At 30.0% G+C, this 11,248-nt stretch overlaps 2 non-coding genes across 2 annotated transcripts; both read left to right on the forward strand.

The window, feature by feature from the left end:
• The first annotated feature begins 8,283 nt into the window (after positions 1-8,283).
• CAALFM_C106300WA lies at positions 8,284-8,374 on the forward strand. The gene has a single exon (XR_002086359.1). It is a non-coding gene; the product is annotated as an uncharacterized ncRNA (small nucleolar RNA).
• Positions 8,375-8,380: 6 nt separating this feature from the next.
• CAALFM_C106310WA lies at positions 8,381-8,449 on the forward strand. The gene has a single exon (XR_002086360.1). It is a non-coding gene; the product is annotated as an uncharacterized ncRNA (small nucleolar RNA).
• The last annotated feature ends 2,799 nt before the right edge of the window (positions 8,450-11,248 follow it).

The raw sequence follows: 11,248 nt of genomic DNA on the forward strand, positions 1-11,248 counted from the left end.
ATTAATTAATTGATAGTAAGTAACACGTGCTGTGGAAACTACATCTTGTTTTTTTTTTTTTAATATATGATAAAACAATAAATGAGGTTCCCTTCATTGTGCCAACCAACCAACCAACCAAGAGAATAGCAAAAATGAATAATAAAATTTCTGTATTGTGCTGAAGCGATGAGTTTAGACCCAAATATGTATAAAAACACGTATCGTAACGGTTTTTTTTGTTCTTTCTTTTTTTTTTTTGCTTTCCCCGTGAATTCTTGCTTTGTTAACTTTATTTTCCCTTTTTCCCGATTTCCCATTTCCTATGTTTTTTTTTTTTTTTCCTTAATTTGAGAGGGAGGCGGCTTTGAAAGAATAAGTTGTTTACAATTATAATTAAGCAAGACTATTAGGGTGTTTTTCAAAGGATTGGTATTGTTGTTTTTTTTATAGAACAAAACCAAAGGGTAAATCCGAAAATCCAGACAGAAATATATACAACTTAAGCTGGCTAGTTGAGCTATTATTATATTATGTCAAATTTTGTGAGACCAAAAGCAACAAATGAGAAAATAACAACAAGAAGGATTGGCAATTTAATATTGTGTCAGATATAGAAGAGCCAAAGAAAGGGTGTCAAACCCTTGGGTGAAAATTTCATTTTCAGGGATCATTCACCTCATCAATTCTACAATGTTGTTTTGAAATACAACAGAACAGAACAAAGCCAGTAACTTTCTTGAACAATTTAACATCAAGACCTGAAATTTTGAAACAGTGTACAGCTTGACAATTGGTGTCAGACGTATGATATCTGATGTGAGTGAATTATTGTTAATGGAATTATTATTTCTAGTTGTCTGTCGTTTTAGTATCACGTTGCAATTGGTTTATTGTTTTCTATCATTCCTTTATTGTTCGTGGTTTATTTTCTGGGCAAACTAGGCTGAGTTGGACTGGTTGTTTTAGTATATTCAATTCTTTGTGATATAGTTCAATTTACGTTGTTAGGTTTTTCTACAAGATATCACAAAATACCATAATTGAATAGATAGATGATAGGTGATGGGTCTCACATTTGTGAACTCTCCCCCCCCTCTCCTTCTTCCCATCATTGCCCCTATTTCTTTTCTTAGACATTCTAGGCACATTTTTACAACCTGAAATATTGCCAAGTAAACATTAAAGGGAATTTAAGTGGGTTGATCATTTCCTTATTTCCATAACAGGGAAAAACTGAAAAAAAAAAATCTAGATCAGACAAAGAGGGTAGTGTTAGTGATTTAAAATTAAGGTACCAACCAACCAACAAACAACAGACTCATTTGGCTCACTACCATTATAAAGACAACAATATAAGAGAGAAGAAGTTGTTAAAACCACCATAGTTTAATCAATATGAATTCTCATTTGTAACACATCTCCATTTTAAACAATAATAATCCTTTTTTGTTGTTCAAGTCATCGGAAACTCGGGATATACTTTTTTTGTTGCGACAATCAATCCTTGTAATTGAATTAGAAGAGACAATAGAAATTTTTTTTTGTTGTTTTCTTTTTCATTTCCCTTTTCTTTTCATTTATACTTTCTGTTTCAACTATTTTTCAACATTCTCTCACCAAATCAACTATTGTTGTTAATGGTATCCAGTAGTTTTTTTTTTGGCTTCATAATAAGTTATACAATTTTGATAGTTCCTGAATACTTTGTCAATTCTCTGAAATTTGTATTGTGTATGTGTGTTTCATGTAGATTACAAGTGTTTGTCAAGTCATATCACAAAATTAGAATATTCACGCCATATGTTTGTGTCTACTTAGTCGTTTATACCGCCTTACAACATACATATGATTGCAAAAGTATGGACTACCCTTCTTGCTAACGCAATTCTCTTGTGTTTTTTTTTTTTCAGTTTTAGTTGTGGCTATTGTTTCTATTTTTTTATTACAGATACTGAAGTAAACAACATCATGCAATAACAAGACCATCATCATCACCTTCGTAAATGGTGTCTTTTCAACGTGATTGGTAGAATGAATCGCAAAGTGTTGAAAAATCGATTTGGTCACATGCTAAACTTGTACAAAAAAAAAGCAGTTACCATAGCAATAGACTTTCATCCTTATCTATATCATTTCGTACGGTAAGCCCAATTTCATTTCAATCAGTACTACTGTCGTCAAAAACTATAAACATAAAGTATAATTACCATTCAATTTGAACAAAAGAAAAAACCACAATAGCTAATAAAATGGAAGCTATTTTTCTTTTTTGAATCTAGAAAGAGTTCTTGTAAATCTTTCATGCTTGGATCATTGATGTCCGACGATACTAAGAGAGATTGGCAATCACAACTTATTCAATATAGAATTTTCTGATTTTTCAGAAACCAATTAGTTTTTGTTTGATTTTCCATAATTTTCAAGTATCAATTGTTATAATTACATTTCTAATTAAAAAATGAGTTCTTCACCCCGAGTTATGGTGCTATTTGCTAAATACTTGACATTACCGCCTTGCAATTTAGTGAATAACTTCCCGCTTACTTAATAAACTGAGTTTGAATTTTTCATTGCCATATTTTCCATAATTTTGTCACTTTTTTTACTTGAAAAATTTGTGATTCTTTCCAAATTGCGTTGTTTTGCTGGTAATATTTATTATAAACAAGTAGTCCTGAATAACTTATACATTATAGTATAGAATCATGAACTTGCTCAATCAAAGAGCCAGAGGAATGGTAATTCTGGTAACTTACAATATTGCCTTTTCTTTCTTTCTTTCTTATTATGTCAGTAGTAAAGTTAACCATTCACACAAAGAAGGGAAACAACAACTTCCAATTATCATTGCTCCGCCTTTGTAGCCCCCTCGATTGTAAATCTTTTAAAGTTTAGGTTTTTTAGTACTACAAAATGCTATTCCTGGCGAAGAAGAATAAAAATCTAGAATTGCTTAGTTTAATTGCTGCAAGTAATGCATGTTCAAACTAATCATTAAACACACTAGTATTACTGACGAAGGAAAAAAAAAAATGGGGCAATCTCTGTAACACCTATACTTGCCAAGCATGTGACCATTACCATCATAATGTTACTTTATAATTCAATCAACCCATACTATATTGAGAACCATTATCATTGACAATTTCACCTCTATTTTTTTGTTCGCCATTTTTCTTCTCTTATTCTTACTCAAGTTGTTTTAGTTTGAAAATACAAACCTGAAACGGCCAAAAAAAAAGAGGAAAGAAAGACAGGGGGTGTACTTTCAAGTATGTATGAAACAGCATTAATTTTTTTATTTCATTTATTTATCCAGCCATACATACATACATACATACATGAAAAAAAAAAAACAAGGCGACCACCTCAGTTTCAAATAGATCTCAATAAACGAAGTATTAAAAAATCTTAAGAAAGTGAATAAACTGGTTGTCATGGTAACATGAGATCAATCCAAAAAAATAAATGCGCTGTCAAAAAAAAGAGAAAGAAAATTAATCCGACCGACCCCCTGGTTGTAAGTTACTACTATGGAGAAAATTATGTGGGACCTGAAAAGAAAAAGAGGTGTCCCAACCGAAGAAAAAAAAAAACAGTTTGTTTTTTTCCAGGGGGGTGTGGGGATGGGCGACAATTACCAAGACTACAACCACGAGAGGCACCATAAAAAAAATACAACACCCTGGTGAATTAAACTAAACTAAACTAAACTAAAAAAAAATTATAATAACCCGTAGTTTTAGTCATTATTTTAGTCACTGTAAGAATGGTTAAATATATATATTTGTAACTAACCATTGACATAATCTGTTATACATACACAGTACATCTATCCATTTGACAATTGCTGAATATTAAACTTACCAAAAAGTGTTCACAATCAAATTTATTATTCACATTGTTGTTGGGGGTGATCAGTTTTGAAAATTGTGAAAAATTCTTTAAAGTTGATGATCGTTTTTTTTTTTTCAGTCTTTTCTTTTCTTTTTTGTCATTTTCTTTTAATGTCTGTTTTTAATTTTTCGACACAAACCCTTCTCAGTATTAATTGTACAAAAAGAAGTGATGTCACAAATGTTAATTCTTTGACAATTTTATTATTTTTTTCTTTTCATTTTAAACACACAAACATATATATACACACACACAGACACACCAACTCAACTTCCATTGTTTGTTTGTTTGTTTGCTAATTATTATTCTTCTTACCAAAAAAACAAAATCAAAACTAAAAAAAAAGATAGCTATTGTTTAGAATTGATATAATCATACGATGTTTTCAAACATATAACTAATTTATTCTTAATTAATTAATTAATTAATTAAACAATTTTTTAAAATCTTTGTTTCAACTATTGTTCCTGATTGTTCATCATCACAATGTTAGATTTAATTAAATTGATCATTAACATTAAAACGATATCTCCCTCAAAAAAAAGTAGCAAAGATATAGTTGTGGGTAGTAGTTAATTTAACCAATCATAAATGCCGACTTCTAACCTAATTAACCTAGGATAATTGTACAAAAGTGAAAAAGAGAAAGGGAGAAAAGGAAAGAAACTAACCTTGTAAATCCAAAATGTAAGAAAGGATAAACATTTTTCCGTTTTTTTTGCTGTTTTGCTCTGTTTTGTTAAATTCTGTTCATTCGTAAGCCATTAGTAACTCAGGTTCTTGATTTTTACTAAATAGTAAGACCCAGAAGTATGCCCTTAAACTAAATTGTGAGTACAAGGTCAGGGTTGTGAATCTATAAATTGGGGATAACTATGCGGAGAGAGAGAATGGTATCCCCAGAGTATAAAATAGTTAGAGGGGTTAATAACGGATATTCAACGGTTCTTTCCTTTTTTTCCATCTTCCTTCACCAATTGAAATAATAATTATTCAGTTATGTTGCATCTCAATTTATTTTACTGAAGAGGAAGAAATTGCTTCACAATATATTTACCATTGTTATTGTTATTATTTTCAACGGTGAAGATAAAGTTTTATTGTTAATTGACCCCCCAAAAAAAATAACAATTTTCATTATTAATCCTGTTTTATTGGTTGGTTGTTTTGTGTTAATCAACAGAAACTATGTCCGAAACTGTACTCGGATTTATCAAACCATTTTTCAATTGATATTAGAAGAAGCCAATTCCATGCTTTTTCTTTCTTTCAACAACAATCTATATAGGTATACAAACATTGATTGTTTTACCATTAGTAATACTTAGTAATGATTGGTTGAGCTTACTCATTTATTGTTTGTGTAGAGACCCCTTTCGCTAGGTTGGCCCGATGTAATTGTTGCCCCATCAACAAAATAAAGTGCTACTAACCCTACACAATCAAGCGGAGAGAAGGCATGATGCCGTACCTGTATACTTTCTCCATTTCATAATATTTCATATTTTTTTTGGATATGAGCTTATTAATTGCTCACATTATTTGGGTTGGAAGTTAACCTCCATAATCAGTGTTATCACACCAATCAAATTCTATTAATGATATTATCCCCACTACCCTACAAATACCCTCAATAGGGGCCACATTTACCCATGAGTGGATATTATCATCCACTTTTAGATTATTATTTTTCTACATACTTTGTGATTGAAGAGTTTTCATGAATTGGGTAAAGATTACAAAACAGGTGATTCTGAGACACTATTATTATTATTTTGTAAAAAAAAAAAACAAAAATCTTAAAATGTAGTTGCAAAAGTGTTACAAAAATGAAATCAACCAACACCATTACCGCTTCGATATACCTAATTTGTTTTACGTATATGTATGTGTATGTATGCGTAAGTCTATCATATAGTTTAGGCTATTTTGGAGGCTGCATCAGAAGTGATATTACGTTGCCAAACAAAAAAGGTATTTGATTTGATAAGGTGAAATAGTGCAGCTGCAAATATCAAAATTATTTCTTCAACATTTGCATTCTTTATGAAATAACATCATCGTACACCACTGCCACTACTTTTCCTCTTCCTATTACGGAAAGTAAGTAATATTGTCCAATTTACCTTATATGATCATTTCTGTGATAATTATTTTTCTAGCTTTTTTTGTGAGTTTTTGTTTAACTTTACAATTCACAAATATAAAAGGAGGCTTTAATTAATTCCGGCTTCCACGTACATACATATTTGTGTGTGTGATATTGAAAGGCAGGAATAACGGATCATGAATTCCATAACTACAAAACGTGACAACTTGAGTAAAAACTCTCTACTATAGGAGAGTTTGAAGTATGAGTGGAATCTGAATTTTTGGAGGAAAACATGTTCAATGCAAATCAAAGCAAACCCTGTGCGTTCCTCGTCATTTTTTTTTTTTTTTTTTTCACAAATGATTACTCAATACATACTCCGAACATTCTAGAATTAATTATTTGGAAAATCCCTCAACTAAAAGAAATGAAATAGTTATGTATGGTTTTCCAATCAGAACATTCTTTTTCTCTTTTATTCTTGCCATAAATTTTTGGAATGAAAGAAGAAGTAGAATTGTCTAATTTAATATCCAATTGTTTTTTTTTTTTGGTGGTTTGTTCTTTATTGCAGACGGTCTGACAAAAAATAATAAAATTTGACAATTTTTCAATTTTGCGACATTAAAATTTAAAGCCAAAAAAAAAAACAAACTCCAAAAATGATGATTTGCACCCCCATTCTATTTCTATCATACGAACAGCAGACATAAAGCAACAAAAGTTGTGTTAAATTTAGTTGTGGTAGATTCTGGGTTTTTGTTGTTGTTGTTGATTATTCCAATAAGAAAACACAAATTATAAGTTCATTCAATTGTTGGTAAAAAAAAATAATAACTCAATTTAGAACTACAACAAGAAATGATATCCATTATCAAAATATCAACAACTTTAAACGATTTCAAATATTCCCACGCAATTTATTTTTTTACAAGAAGAAGAAGCAACAAAGCAAACAAAGAAACCGAATTTCTATTGTATAATTCTATTTTTGGGATATCCTTAAAACTAACAACAATAGCATCAAATTTAGCCGAAAAAAAAAAATTAGGTTGAAAGGTTGGAATTCATTCATTTTATAAAGGAAAGTATTTGTTTTATTTTTTGTCATAATATGGTGATTTGTGCATTAATACGATGAAATCAAACATCAAATGGTTATTCAAATTTAATAGTATCAGTTGATAAATCCGTCTTGAAATAACATTGATTGTAATAATAATAATAATAATAATAATAATAATAATAAAGAACATAGATAGTTTATGGGAATGCTGTAATAGAAACCGTCGTGTATTTTTTGTTGTTGCTGTTGCTATTGATATAATAAGCATGTCTAACTTATTGTGCTAATTCATTCATTACGTCAATAAGACTCTACGGTGACACATAGCAATAATGTCTTTTCATTTCCAAAGCCTGGTTTTGCTCATTGGTCTGTCCATTGTTATACTTACTATCGTCTGAGCAAATTTTTTTTTTTTTTTGCAATCAAATTTGTGCACCTTTATTAATAAGTGGTATTCAAACAATGCAAAATAACACAAGCCACCACCTAATTAGCCAGCAGTAAAACTTCCAATAATAGAAATACTAACTAACACAAAATGAGAGGAGAGCGAGGCGTAATTAGTTTTATTTAGTTTTGGGTATGACAAGTTGAGTCTGTTTTTTTTGGCTTTTAAAAAAGAATACCGAAATAAATTCAGTCAGCTCGGATTTCCCGTAAGGAAAATTTGCCTTGCTCTTTTAATACTCTGTTAATGCCTTACATATTCAAGTTTATTTTTTTGTTTTGAACAGGTTCATACAAATAATGTTTGTTAATATTCTAATTGATTTTTCAATATATTCAAACCACAACCATATAATAGAAAAACTTAAACGTTTGGCCAAAAATTCTGTATCTAATTCCAAAGACTACTAATACTTTTAATCCATTGTAATTGTCCAAAGGAATTGAAAAGAACTTCAATTTACGAAATATTATTTTGTTGATCACCACTCATTAAGTTATGTATAAGTTCTGCGTAACATATTTCCTAATTGGGAATTCCAAATTTTTTTTTTTTAATTAAAGATGAGCGACCAAAACCCTCATCACAACAACAAACCACATTGCAAGAAAAAAAAAAATTTCACATAGAAAATTTTCCTGTTTGTTCTTCTTCTTCTTCTTCTTTTCTCTTTCTTTAACATATTTTTAAAACTAACTTCCGGATTACCAGCAAGACTAATAATACCTCCATTTAGTTAAGCACAAATGGCTGGAAGGAGATCACATGTATTTTGGTCCATCGTTAATAATTCAGATCAACTTTAATTTGGAGTCTCAATCAATCAATATTGTTTGATGATTTATAATTATCATAGTCGACTCTGATTCGCTTGATGGATACATTTTTAATATCACTGACATACTTTGTGAATTACATTTATTATATGAATTAATTTATCTTTTGATGATAGAGAAGATTTGAGCAATACAATACTTTTGAAAAAAAAAGTGTATTAATGAACTTCTGAGTATTGACACTAATTGGAATAAGCAGGGGGAATGACGTAGTAACAACTTTATATGAACATTTTGAATGTCCTCATCGAGATTTACACTTTTAGTCTTCTCTACATCGTCCTCTTTTTTTCTCATTCAATTGCATTTTTTATTATATGGTTACGTTAACCTTTATAACAATATGGTTATGCAGTAATAGTTTAATGCTTTATTGTTTGTAGCCATACCATGATCTAAACAAACCATAATAATTACTCTTTTTTTGCAAGATTCAGCTTCAAAAAAAAAAAAAGAATAACAACATTTGCATTAATAAGCGTACCTAGATTAGTTTTTTTTTTTTGGTCCAAGTTAACTCCAGTTTTGTTGATTTTGATGTTAATTCAATTCCTTGGTTTATAAAACTTCTAATTTTGAAATTTTTCACAAAAAATATGTGCTACCAGTTGTATTGTTCAATTAGTATTAGTTATTATTGTTCAATACTCAATCAACAAGAATACTAAATCTAACTTAATCGGTTTATTCATATTTATTTGGTTAGTTGGTGTTATGCCTAAATTGCTGCTTATACCACTCTTGGTTAACACACTACTATTATGACGGCGTACTAGCACCGCCACCTGAGTATACTATAAATACGGGTGCTCGCCACCTCTACTTACGTAGTTCTATACTTTTACTCTTCATACGACAATCCTCCTTTACCACCAATATACACACTAAAAGGACTAATACCCACACCCAGGGTTACAACAGTTGGTTGGTTATTCTTTTTTTTTTTCTTTTGGGTTAAAGTTTTTGATGAGGTGTTCTCATTTGGGAAACTATATTACCCCTTTAAGGCTGTATTGCAACTAAAAAGGGAATTATTATTACTCGTTTCATTTTTGTGTTATTCGCGTGAAAATAATTTTTGAATCAATATAGTTTAGATGAATAATCAATGATAATTTATTGTTTTGGCTGATTTCATAGGTTTTTTGTATGGCTAAAGTGAACAATAAGTCTAATCAATGACAATAATAATAATAACAGTATATCAACTAACAAAGAAAGTATAAAAAAAAAATAGAATGTGACATATGTATCTAACGAATTTTATATGTAAAAGTAGAGAGTGTTATATTTTGACACATTTCAACAATACCAATAAGATAGATGTAATTCTGATGGTGATGTTGGTATACATAACCACAATGAAAAACATTTTCAATATCAAAACAAGATACGAGCTTTTCTTTTATTAAACCAAAAAAATTCAAACAAATCGCAAATCAGTTCAAGAGTTGACTAATTGGAAAACTAGACGAAAACTCCCATGAGAAACTATTTAAATCAAGTTTTAAATGCTCATAGTTTGAATTATATATTAGTTGTAGATCTTTTGATGAACCAATTCGTAATTATTCATAGTATATGGTTGGCCTGATTCTATAACATTATTCGTTAAAATAATGAATCTGATTATTGACAAATAAAACGAGATATAAAAAGTAATAACAATCGTGTCACAAACTCCCAGACCTACCTACAAAAAGAAAAAATAATATCTGTTGAAAGCCTCATTAAATAAGGCTGATTTTGGATCTTTGTCTCAATTACTATTGTCATGACTACCTAAAAAAAAAGAAGCCTATCCCCCAAAGTCCCCCATTATTCCTTCCTCTCCCCTCTATTACCTTTAAGATTTGATATCTGTTAAATTTTACTCTTCAATTGATAAAGATTGAAAGATAAGAAATAAGACGCGTAATAACATTGGTGTAATGCCATAGAAGACATCAGTAAGTTGTGGATGCAATTTGTTGTGGTTTGTGGTTTGTGGTTGTTGTTGTTGTCCATAGTTTTGTGCGTGTGTGGATCAATTAATAAACGAGTCGTGGCACAAAACTATTCACATATATACCCAGTTTGGTCTTACTAAAGTTCTTTTTCTTACACCAAGAAGTTAGAAATGTAGTTTTAAATGAAAATGAATAAATAGAAAAAAAACTACAGCAACAGCAACAGTGCCATATTATAGATGCATTGAGCAGTTTGACTTAGTTGACTTAGAATAGTTGTTGATTCAATTTAATGTTCTTTTAGACAAGCCAAAAAAAAAAAAAACACGTAACATTTGCACACGACTTTTTTTTTTTTTTTCCAACGAGTTTCTTATCAAGATTGATAAATTGAATGCAACTTTTAGAATAAATTTATTGTTGTTGTTGTGGTTGTAGAGTGGTAACTTTTTCTTTTTTCTTGGTGGTGGTGGTGGTGGTGATGGTGGTAGTGATGGGGGGGGGGGGGGTTATTGAAAATAGTTGGAATTCAATTCTTATCAAAAATTAGAGTAATAATTAGATTAGTGTGTTAAAAATTGTTTTTAACTTTTTTGGTGTGCGCGCGTGTGTGTGTGTGTGTGTCTAATAATAATAATAATAAATATATAATAAAAGAATGAATGAATGAAATGTAGTGAAAGATTTTTTTCTTGTTCTATTAACTCCACCGCCTTAATTTACTTAATTAATTAACCCTTCTTCTTCTTCTTCTTCTTCAATTTCCTTATTTCCCTCTCTCTCCCCCCCCCCCCCCCTTTTTTTTTTTTTTTTTTTTTTTTTACAACAACAACACAAGCCTTATAATATAATACAAATACCCACACACACACACAGAAAATTTTTTTTTACTCAAACCATAACAACTTTTTACCACTCTCTTTATCAACTAACTTCTTACTTCTTACTACTTACTACTTACTACTTACTACTTAC

This window comes from Candida albicans, chromosome 1 (assembly GCF_000182965.3).
Source record: "Candida albicans SC5314 chromosome 1, complete sequence".
NCBI lineage: Eukaryota > Fungi > Ascomycota > Pichiomycetes > Serinales > Debaryomycetaceae > Candida > Candida albicans.